Genomic DNA, 12,222 nt, shown 5'->3' with positions numbered 1-12,222 from the left:
TGTATAGGTTTGCTAGGTTTCCCTAGGTGCTGGCAGAGCTACGGCGCAAAAACAAAAGGTAGTCTTTTTGTCCGAAGCGTGCTAAATTTAACTGGGAAATTGAGGTGCGACCATGCTGCATTTTGCACTGTTTCATGTCGCAGCCACTATGCCTACCCACGCAAGTGAGGTACAATTTTTTTCGGGAGACCTGGGGGCACGCTGGGTGGGTGGAAATTTGTTGATCCACCAGATTCCAGAACTTTCCACCACAGAAATGTGAGGAAAATGTGTTTTTTTTGTCAAATTTTTAGGTTTGCAAGGGATTCTGGGTAACAAAACCTGGGGTTAGGCAGACGAGTCACCCCATCCTGAATTTCCCTGGGTGTAGAGTTTTCAAAAATGTATAGGTTTGCTAGGTTTCCCTAGGTGCTGGCAGAGCTACGGCGCAAAAACAAAAGGTAGTCTTTTTGTCCGAAACGTGCTAAATTTCACTGGGAAATTGAGGTGCGACCATGCTGCGTTTTGCGCTGTTTCATGTCGCAGCCACTATGCCTACCCACGCAAGTGAGGTACCATTTTTTTCGGGAGACCTGGGGGCACGCTGGGTGGGTGCAAATTTGTTGATTTACGCAGATTCCAGAACTTTCCACCACAGAAATGTGAGGAAAATGTGTTTTTTTTGTCAAATTTTTAGGTTTGCAAGGGATTCTGGGTAACAAAACCTGGGGGTTAGCAGACGAGTCACCCCATCCTGAATTGCCCTGGGTGTCTAGTTTTCAAAAATGTATAGGTTTGCTAGGTTTCCCTAGGTGCTGGCAGAGCTACGGCGCAAAAACAAAAGGTAGTCTTTTTGTCCGAAACGTGCTAAATTTCACTGGGAAATTGAGGTGCGACCATGCTGCGTTTTGCGCTGTTTCATGTCGCAGCCACTATGCCTACCCACGCAAGTGAGGTACCATTTTTTTTGAGAGACCTGGGGGCATGCTGGGTGGGTGGAAATTTGTTGATCCACGCAGATTCCAGAACTTTCCACCACAGAAATGTGAGGAAAATGTGTTTTTTTGTCAAATTTTTAGGTTTGCAAGGGATTCTGGGTAACAAAACCTGGGGGTAGGCAGACGAGTCACCCCATCCTGAATTGCCCTGGGTGTCTAGTTTTAAAAAATGTATAGGATTGCTAGGTTTCCCTAGGTGCTGGCAGAGCTACGGCGCAAAAACAAAAGGTAGTCTTTTTGTCCAAAACGTGCTAAATTTCATTGGGAAATGGAGGTGCGACCATGCTGCGTTTTGCGCTGTTTCATGTCGCAGCCACTATGCCTACCCACGCAAGTGAGGTACCATTTTTTTCGGGAGACCTTGGGGCACGCTGGGTGGGTGGAAATTTGTTGATCCACGCAGATTCCAGAACTTTCCACCACAGAAATGTGAGGAAAATGTGTTTTTTTGGTCAAATTTTTAGGTTTGCAAGGGATTCTGGGAAACAAACCCTGGGGGTAGGCAGACGACTCACCCCATCCTGAATTGCCCTGGGTGTCTAGTTTTCAAATATGTATAGGATTGCTAGGTTTCCCTAGGTGCTGGCAGAGCTACGGCGCAAAAACAAAAGGTAGTCTTTTTGTCCAAAACGTGCTAAATTTCATTGGGAAATGGAGGTGCGACCATGCTGCGTTTTGCGCTGTTTCATGTCGCAGCCACTATGCCTACCCACGCAAGTGAGGTACCATTTTTTTCGGGAGACCTGGGGGCACGCTGGGTGGGTGGAAATTTGTTGATCCACGCAGATTCCAGAACTTTCCACCACAGAAATGTGAGGAAAATGTGTTTTTTTTGTCAAATTTTTAGGTTTGCAAGGGATTCTGGGTAACAAAACCTGGGGGTAGGCAGACGAGTCACCCCATCCTGAATTGCCCTGGGTGTCTAGTTTTAAAAAATGTATAGGTTTGCTAGGTTTCCCTAGGTGCTGGCAGAGCTACGGCGCAAAAACAAAAGGTAGTCTTTTTGTCCGAAGCGTGCTAAATTTAACTGGGAAATTGAGGTGCGACCATGCTGCATTTTGCACTGTTTCATGTCGCAGCCACTTTGCCTACCCACGCAAGTGAGTTAAAAAAAATTTCAGGAGACCTGGGGGCACGCTGGGTGGGTGGAAATTTGTTGATCCACCAGATTCCAGAACTTTCCACCACAGAAATGTGAGGAAAATGTGTTTTTTTTGTCAAATTGTTAGGTTTGCAAGGGAGTCTGGGTAACAAAACCTGGGGGTTAGCAGACGAGTCACCCCATCCTGAATTGCCCTGGGTGTCTAGTTTTCAAAAATGTATAGGTTTGCTAGGTTTCTCTAGGTGCTGGCAGAGCTACGGCGCAAAAACAAAAGGTAGTCTTTTTGTCCGAAACGTTCTAAATTTCTCTGGGAAATTGAGGTGCGACCATGCTGCGTTTTGCGCTGTTTCATGTCGCAGCCACTATGCCTACCCACGCAAGTGAGGTACCATTTTTTTTGAGAGACCTGGGGGCACGCTGGGTGGGTGGAAATTTGTTGATCCACGCAGATTCCAGAACTTTCCACCACAGAAATGTGAGGAAAATGTGTTTTTTGTCAAATTTTTAGGTTTGCAAGGGATTCTGGGTAACAAAACCTGGGGGTAGGCAGACGAGTCACCCCATCCTGAATTGCCCTGGGTGTCTAGTTTTAAAAAATGTATAGGTTTGCTAGGTTTCCCTAGGTGCTGGCAGAGCTACGACGCAAAAACAAAAGGTAGTCTTTTTGTCCGAAGCGTGCTAAATTTAACTGGGAAATTGAGGTGCGACCATGCTGCATTTTGCACTGTTTCATGTCGCAGCCACTATGCCTACCCACGCAAGTGAGGTACAATTTTTTTCGGGAGACCTGGGGGCACGCTGGGTGGGTGGAAATTTGTTGATCCACCAGATTCCAGAACTTTCCACCACAGAAATGTGAGGAAAATGTGTTTTTTTTGTCAAATTTGTAGGTTTGCAAGGGATTCTGGGTAACAAAACCTGGGGGTTAGCAGACGAGTCACCCCATCCTGAATTGCCCTGGGTGTCTAGTTTTCAAAAATGTATAGGTTTGCTAGGTTTCCCTAGGTGCTGGCAGAGCTACGGCGCAAAAACAAAAGGTAGTCTTTTTGTCCGAAACGTTCTAAATTTCTCTGGGAAATTGAGGTGCGACCATGCTGCGTTTTGCGCTGTTTCATGTCGTAGCCACTATGCCTACCCACGCAAGTGAGGTACCATTTTTTTTGAGAGACCTGGGGGCACGCTGGGTGGGTGGAAATTTGTTGATCCACGCAGATTCCAGAACTTTCCACCACAGAAATGTGAGGAAAATGTGTTTTTTTGTCAAATTTTTAGGTTTGCAAGGGATTCTGGGAAACAAACCCTGGGGGTAGGCAGACGACTCACCCCATCCTGAATTGCCCTGGGTGTCTAGTTTTCAAATATGTATAGGATTGCTAGGTTTCCCTAGGTGCTGGCAGAGCTACAGCGCAAAAAAAAAGGTCGTCTTTTTGTCCGAAACGTTCTAAATTTCTCTGGGAAATTGAGGTGCGACCATGCTGCGTTTTGCGCTGTTTCATGTCGCAGCCACTATGCCTACCCACGCAAGTGAGGTACCATTTTTTTTGAGAGACCTGGGGGCACGCTGGGTGGGGGGAAATTTGTTGATCCACGCAGATTCCAGAACTTTCCACCACAGAAATGTGAGGAAAATGTGTTTTTTGTCAAATTTTTAGGTTTGCAAGGGATTCTGGGTAACAAAACCTGGGGGTAGGCAGACGAGTCACCCCATCCTGAATTGCCCTGGGTGTCTAGTTTTAAAAAATGTATAGGTTTGCTAGGTTTCCCTAGGTGCTGGCAGAGCTACGGCGCAAAAACAAAAGGTAGTCTTTTTGTCCGAAACGTTCTAAATTTCTCTGGGAAATTGAGGTGCGACCATGCTGCGTTTTGCGCTGTTTCATGTCGCAGCCACTATGCCTACCCACGCAAGTGAGGTACCATTTTTTTTGAGAGACCTGGGGGCACGCTGGGTGGGTGGAAATTTGTTGATCCACGCAGATTCCAGAACTTTCCACCACAGAAATGTGAGGAAAATGTGTTTTTTGTCAAATTTTTAGGTTTGCAAGGGATTCTGGGTAACAAAACCTGGGGGTAGGCAGACGAGTCACCCCATCCTGAATTGCCCTGGGTGTCTAGTTTTAAAAAATGTATAGGTTTGCTAGGTTTCCCTAGGTGCTGGCAGAGCTACGACGCAAAAACAAAAGGTAGTCTTTTTGTCCGAAGCGTGCTAAATTTAACTGGGAAATTGAGGTGCGACCATGCTGCATTTTGCACTGTTTCATGTCGCAGCCACTATGCCTACCCACGCAAGTGAGGTACAATTTTTTTCGGGAGACCTGGGGGCACGCTGGGTGGGTGGAAATTTGTTGATCCACCAGATTCCAGAACTTTCCACCACAGAAATGTGAGGAAAATGTGTTTTTTTTGTCAAATTTGTAGGTTTGCAAGGGATTCTGGGTAACAAAACCTGGGGGTTAGCAGACGAGTCACCCCATCCTGAATTGCCCTGGGTGTCTAGTTTTCAAAAATGTATAGGTTTGCTAGGTTTCCCTAGGTGCTGGCAGAGCTACGGCGCAAAAACAAAAGGTAGTCTTTTTGTCCGAAACGTTCTAAATTTCTCTGGGAAATTGAGGTGCGACCATGCTGCGTTTTGCGCTGTTTCATGTCGTAGCCACTATGCCTACCCACGCAAGTGAGGTACCATTTTTTTTGAGAGACCTGGGGGCACGCTGGGTGGGTGGAAATTTGTTGATCCACGCAGATTCCAGAACTTTCCACCACAGAAATGTGAGGAAAATGTGTTTTTTTGTCAAATTTTTAGGTTTGCAAGGGATTCTGGGAAACAAACCCTGGGGGTAGGCAGACGACTCACCCCATCCTGAATTGCCCTGGGTGTCTAGTTTTCAAATATGTATAGGATTGCTAGGTTTCCCTAGGTGCTGGCAGAGCTACAGCGCAAAAAAAAAGGTCGTCTTTTTGTCCGAAACGTTCTAAATTTCTCTGGGAAATTGAGGTGCGACCATGCTGCGTTTTGCGCTGTTTCATGTCGCAGCCACTATGCCTACCCACGCAAGTGAGGTACCATTTTTTTTGAGAGACCTGGGGGCACGCTGGGTGGGGGGAAATTTGTTGATCCACGCAGATTCCAGAACTTTCCACCACAGAAATGTGAGGAAAATGTGTTTTTTGTCAAATTTTTAGGTTTGCAAGGGATTCTGGGTAACAAAACCTGGGGGTAGGCAGACGAGTCACCCCATCCTGAATTGCCCTGGGTGTCTAGTTTTAAAAAATGTATAGGTTTGCTAGGTTTCCCTAGGTGCTGGCAGAGCTACGGCGCAAAAACAAAAGGTAGTCTTTTTGTCCGAAGCGTGCTAAATTTAACTGGGAAATTGAGGTGCGACCATGCTGCATTTTGCACTGTTTCATGTCGCAGCCACTATGCCTACCCACGCAAGTGAGGTACAATTTTTTTCGGGAGACCTGGGGGCACGCTGGGTGGGTGGAAATTTGTTGATCCACCAGATTCCAGAACTTTCCACCACAGAAATGTGAGGAAAATGTGTTTTTTTTGTCAAATTTTTAGGTTTGCAAGGGATTCTGGGTAACAAAACCTGGGGTTAGGCAGACGAGTCACCCCATCCTGAATTTCCCTGGGTGTAGAGTTTTCAAAAATGTATAGGTTTGCTAGGTTTCCCTAGGTGCTGGCAGAGCTACGGCGCAAAAACAAAAGGTAGTCTTTTTGTCCGAAACGTGCTAAATTTCACTGGGAAATTGAGGTGCGACCATGCTGCGTTTTGCGCTGTTTCATGTCGCAGCCACTATGCCTACCCACGCAAGTGAGGTACCATTTTTTTCGGGAGACCTGGGGGCACGCTGGGTGGGTGCAAATTTGTTGATTTACGCAGATTCCAGAACTTTCCACCACAGAAATGTGAGGAAAATGTGTTTTTTTTGTCAAATTTTTAGGTTTGCAAGGGATTCTGGGTAACAAAACCTGGGGGTTAGCAGACGAGTCACCCCATCCTGAATTGCCCTGGGTGTCTAGTTTTCAAAAATGTATAGGTTTGCTAGGTTTCCCTAGGTGCTGGCAGAGCTACGGCGCAAAAACAAAAGGTAGTCTTTTTGTCCGAAACGTGCTAAATTTCACTGGGAAATTGAGGTGCGACCATGCTGCGTTTTGCGCTGTTTCATGTCGCAGCCACTATGCCTACCCACGCAAGTGAGGTACCATTTTTTTTGAGAGACCTGGGGGCATGCTGGGTGGGTGGAAATTTGTTGATCTACGCAGATTCCAGAACTTTCCACCACAGAAATGTGAGGAAAATGTGTTTTTTTGTCAAATTTTTAGGTTTGCAAGGGATTCTGGGTAACAAAACCTGGGGGTAGGCAGACGAGTCACCCCATCCTGAATTGCCCTGGGTGTCTAGTTTTAAAAAATGTATAGGATTGCTAGGTTTCCCTAGGTGCTGGCAGAGCTACGGCGCAAAAACAAAAGGTAGTCTTTTTGTCCAAAACGTGCTAAATTTCATTGGGAAATGGAGGTGCGACCATGCTGCGTTTTACGCTGTTTCATGTCGCAGCCACTATGCCTACCCACGCAAGTGAGGTACCATTTTTTTCGGGAGACCTTGGGGCACGCTGGGTGGGTGGAAATTTGTTGATCCACGCAGATTCCAGAACTTTCCACCACAGAAATGTGAGGAAAATGTGTTTTTTTGGTCAAATTTTTAGGTTTGCAAGGGATTCTGGGAAACAAACCCTGGGGGTAAGCAGACGACTCACCCCATCCTGAATTGCCCTGGGTGTCTAGTTTTCAAATATGTATAGGATTGCTAGGTTTCCCTAGGTGCTGGCAGAGCTACAGCGCAAAAAAAAGGTCGTCTTTTTGTCCAAAACGTGCTAAATTTCACTGGGAAATGGAGGTGCGACCATGCTGCGTTTTGCGCTGTTTCATGTCGCAGCCACTATGCCTACCCACGCAAGTGAGGTACCATTTTTTTCGGGAGACCTGGGGGCACGCTGGGTGGGTGGAAATTTGTTGATTTACGCAGATTCCAGAACTTTCCACCACAGAAATGTGAGGAAAATGTGTTTTTTTTGTCAAATTTTTAGGTTTGCAAGGGATTCTGGGTAACAAAACCTGGGGGTTAGCAGACGAGTCACCCCATCCTGAATTGCCCTGGGTGTCTAGTTTTCAAAAATGTATAGGTTTGCTAGGTTTCCCTAGGTGCTGGCAGAGCTACGGCGCAAAAACAAAAGGTAGTCTTTTTGTCCGAAACGTTCTAAATTTCTCTGGGAAATTGAGGTGCGACCATGCTGCGTTTTGCGCTGTTTCATGTCGCAGCCACTATGCCTACCCACGCAAGTGAGGTACCATTTTTTTTGAGAGACCTGGGGGCACGCTGGGTGGGTGGAAATTTGTTGATCCACGCAGATTCCAGAACTTTCCACCACAGAAATGTGAGGAAAATGTGTTTTTTTGTCAAATTTTTAGGTTTGCAAGGGATTCTGGGTAACAAAACCTGGGGGTAGGCAGACGAGTCACCCCATCCTGAATTGCCCTGGGTGTCTAGTTTTAAAAAATGTATAGGTTTGCTAGGTTTCCCTAGGTGCTGGCAGAGCTACGCGCAAAAACAAAAGGTAGTCTTTTTGTCCGAAGCGTGCTAAATTTAACTGGGAAATTGAGGTGCGACCATGCTGCATTTTGCACTGTTTCATGTCGCAGCCACTATGCCTACCCACGCAAGTGAGTTACAATTTTTTTCAGGAGACCTGGGGGCACGCTGGGTGGGTGGAAATTTGTTGATCCACCAGATTCCAGAACTTTCCACCACAGAAATGTGAGGAAAATGTGTTTTTTTTGTCAAATTTTTAGGTTTGCAAGGGATTCTGGGTAACAAAACCTGGGGTTAGGCAGACGACTCATCCCATCCTGAATTGCCCTGGGTGTCTAGTTTTCAAATATGTATAGGATTGCTAGGTTTCCCTAGGTGCTGGCAGAGCTACAGCGCAAAAAAAAGGTCGTCTTTTTGTCCAAAACGTGCAAAATTTCACTGGGAAATGGAGGTGCGACCATGCTGCGTTTTGCGCTGTTTCATGTCGCAGCCACTATGCCTACCCACGCAAGTGAGGTACCATTTTTTTCGGGAGACCTGGGGGCACGCTGGGTGGTTGGAAATTTGTTGATCCACGCAGATTCCAGAACTTTCCACCACAGAAATGTGAGGAAAATGTGTTTTTTTGGTCAAATTTTTAGGTTTGCAAGGGATTCTGGGAAACAAACCCTGGGGGTAGGCAGACGACTCACCCCATCCTGAATTGCCCTGGGTGTCTAGTTTTCAAATATGTATAGGATTGCTAGGTTTCCCTAGGTGCTGGCAGAGCTACAGCGCAAAAAAAAAGGTCGTCTTTTTGTCCAAAACGTGCTAAATTTCACTGGGAAATGGAGGTGCGACCATGCTGCGTTTTGCGCTGTTTCATGTCGCAGCCACTATGCCTACCCACGCAAGTGAGGTACCATTTTTTTCGGGAGACCTGGGGGCACGCTGGGTGGGTGGAAATTTGTTGATTTACGCAGATTCCAGAACTTTCCACCACAGAAATGTGAGGAAAATGTGTTTTTTTGTCAAATTTTTAGGTTTGCAAGGGATTCTGGGTAACAAAATCTGGGGGTTAGCAGACGAGTCACCCCATCCTGAATTGCCCTGGGTGTCTAGTTGTCAAAAATGTATAGGTTTGCTAGGTTTCCCTAGGTGCTGGCAGAGCTACGGCGCAAAAACAAAAGGTAGTCTTTTTGTCCGAAACGTTCTAAATTTCTCTGGGAAATTGAGGTGCAACCATGCTGCGTTTTGCGCTGTTTCATGTCGCAGCCACTATGCCTACCCACGCAAGTGAGGTACCATTTTTTTTGAGAGACCTGGGGGCACGCTGGGTGGGTGGAAATTTGTTGATCCACGCAGATTCCAGAACTTTCCACCACAGAAATGTGAGGAAAATTTGTTTTTTTGTCAAATTTTTAGGTTTGCAAGGGATTCTGGGTAACAAAACCTGGGGGTAGGCAGACGAGTCACCCCATCCTGAATTGCCCTGGGTGTCTAGTTTTAAAAAATGTATAGGTTTGCTAGGTTTCCCTAGGTGCTGGCAGAGCTACGGCGCAAAAACAAAAGGTAGTCTTTTTGTCCGAAGCGTGCTAAATTTAACTGGGAAATTGAGGTGCGACCATGCTGCATTTTGCAGTTTCATGTCGCAGCCACTATGCCTAACCACGCAAGTGAGGTACAATTTTTTTCGGAAGACCTGGGGGCACGCTGGGTGGGTGGAAATTTGTTGATCCACCAGATTCCAGAACTTTCCACCACAGAAATGTGAGGAAAATGTGTTTTTTTGTCAAATTTTTAGGTTTGCAAGGGATTCTGGGTCACAAAACCTGGGGTTAGGCAGACGAGTCACCCCATCCTGAATTGCCCTGGGTGTAGAGTTTTCAAAAATGTATAGGTTTGCTAGGTTTCCCTAGGTGCTGGCAGAGCTACGGCGCAAAAACAAAAGGTAGTCTTTTTGTCCGAAACGTGCTAAATTTCACTGGGAAATTGAGGTGCGACCATGCTGCGTTTTGCGCTGTTTCATGTCGCAGCCACTATGCCTACCCATGCAAGTGAGGTACCATTTTTTTCGGGAGACCTGGGGGCACGCTGGGTGGGTGGAAATTTGTTGATCCACGCAGATTCCAGAACTTTCCACCACAGAAATGTGAGGAAAATGTGTTTTTTTGTCAAATTTTTAGGTTTGCAAGGGATTCTGGGTAACAAAACCTGGGGGTAGGCAGACGAGTCACCCCATCCTGAATTGCCCTGGGTGTCTAGTTTTAAAAAATGTATAGGATTGCTAGGTTTCCCTAGATGCTGGCAGAGCTACGGCGCAAAAACAAAAGGTAGTCTTTTTGTCCAAAACGTGCTAAATTTCATTGGGAAATGGAGGTGCGACCATGCTGCGTTTTGCGCTGTTTCATGTCGCAGCCACTATGCCTACCTACGCAAGTGAGGTACCATTTTTTTCGGGAGACCTGGGGGCACGCTGCGTGGGTAGAAATTTGTTGATCCACGCAGATTCCAGAACTTTCCACCACAGAAATGTGAGGAAAATGTGTTTTTTTGGTCAAATTTTTAGGTTTGCAAGGGATTCTGGGAAACAAACCCTGGGGGTAGGCAGACGACTCACCCCATCCTGAATTGCCCTGGGTGTCTAGTTTTCAAAAATGTATAGGATTGCTAGGTTTCCCTAGGTGCTGGCAGAGCTACGGCGCAAAAAAAAGGTCGTCTTTTTGTCCAAAACGTGCTAAATTTCACTGGGAAATGGAGGTGCGACCATGCTGCGTTTTGCGCTGTTTCATGTCGCAGCCACTATGCCTACCCACGCAAGTGAGGTACCATTTTTTTCGGGAGACCTGGGGGCACGCTGGGTGGGTGGAAATTTGTTGACCCACGCAGATTCCAGAACTTTCCACCACAGAAATGTGAGGAAAATGTGTTTTTTTTGTCAAATTTTTAGGTTTGCAAGGGATTCTGGGTAACAAAACCTGGGGTTAGGCAGACGAGTCACCCCATCCTGAATTGCCCTGGGTGTAGAGTTTTCAAAAATGTATAGGTTTGCTAGGTTTCCCTAGGTGCTGGCAGAGCTATGGCGCAAAAACAAAAGGTAGTCTTTTTGTCCGAAACGTGCTAAATTTCACTGGGAAATTGAGGTGCGACCATGCTGCGTTTTGCGCTGTTTCATGTCGCAGCCACTATGCCTACCCACGCAAGTGAGGTACCATTTTTTTCGGGAGACCTGGGGGCACGCTGGGTGGGTGGAAATTTGTTGATTTACGCAGATTCCAGAACTTTCCACCACAGAAATGTGAGGAAAATGTGTTTTTTTTGTCAAATTTTTAGGTTTGCAAGGGATTCTGGGTAACAAAACCTGGGGGTTAGCAGACGAGTCACCCCATCCTGAATTGCCCTGGGTGTCTAGTTTTCAAAAATGTATAGGTTTGCCGGGTTTCCCTAGGTGCTGGCAGAGCTACGGCGCAAAAACAAAAGGTAGTCTTTTTGTCCGAAACGTTCTAAATTTCTCTGGGAAATTGAGGTGCGACCATGCTGCGTTTTGCGCTGTTTCATGTCGCAGCCACTATGCCTACCCACGCAAGTGAGGTACCATTTTTTTTGAGAGACCTGGGGGCACGCTGGGTGGGTGGAAATTTGTTGATCCACGCAGATTCCAGAACTTTCCACCACAGAAATGTGAGGAAAATTTGTTTTTTTGTCAAATTTTTAGGTTTGCAAGGAATTCTGGGTAACAAAACCTGGGGGTAGGCAGACGAGTCACCCCATCCTGAATTGCCCTGGGTGTCTAGTTTTAAAAAATGTATAGGATTGCTAGGTTTCCCTAGGTGCTGGCAGAGCTACGGCGCAAAAACAAAAGGTAGTCTTTTTGTCCAAAACGTGCTAAATTTCATTGGGAAATGGAGGTGCGACCATGCTGCGTTTTGCGCTGTTTCATGTCGCAGCCACTATGCCTACCCACGCAAGTGAGGTACCATTTTTTTCGGGAGACCTGGGGGCACGCTGGGTGGGTGGAAATTTGTTGATCCACGCAGATTCCAGAACTTTCCACCACAGAAATGTGAGGAAAATGTGTTTTTTTGGTCAAATTTTTAGGTTTGCAAGGGATTCTGGGAAACAAACCCTGGGGGTAGGCAGACGACTCACCCCATCCTGAATTGCCCTGGGTGTCTAGTTTTCAAAAATGTATAGGATTGCTAGGATTCCCTAGGTGCTGGCAGAGCTACGGCGCAAAAAAAATGTCGTCTTTTTGTCCAAAACGTGCTAAATTTCACTGGGAAATGGAGGTGCGACCATGCTGCGTTTTGCGCTGTTTCATGTCGCAGCCACTATGCCTACCCACGCAAGTGAGGTACCATTTTTTTCGGGAGACCTGGGGGCACGCTGGGTGGGTGTAAATTTGTTGATCCACGCAGATTCCAGAACTTTCCACCACAGAAATGTGAGGAAAATGTGTTTTTTTTGTCAAATTTTTAGGTTTGCAAGGGATTCTGGGTAACAAAACCTGGGGTTAGGCAGACGAGTCACCCCATCCTGAATTGCCCTGGGTGTAGAGTTTTCAAAAATGTAT

The sequence above is a fragment of the Lissotriton helveticus genome, chromosome 10 (genome assembly GCF_964261635.1).
Source record: "Lissotriton helveticus chromosome 10, aLisHel1.1, whole genome shotgun sequence".
In the NCBI taxonomy this organism is placed as follows: Eukaryota; Metazoa; Chordata; class Amphibia; order Caudata; family Salamandridae; genus Lissotriton; species Lissotriton helveticus.
This window is presented reverse-complemented; position numbering follows the sequence as displayed.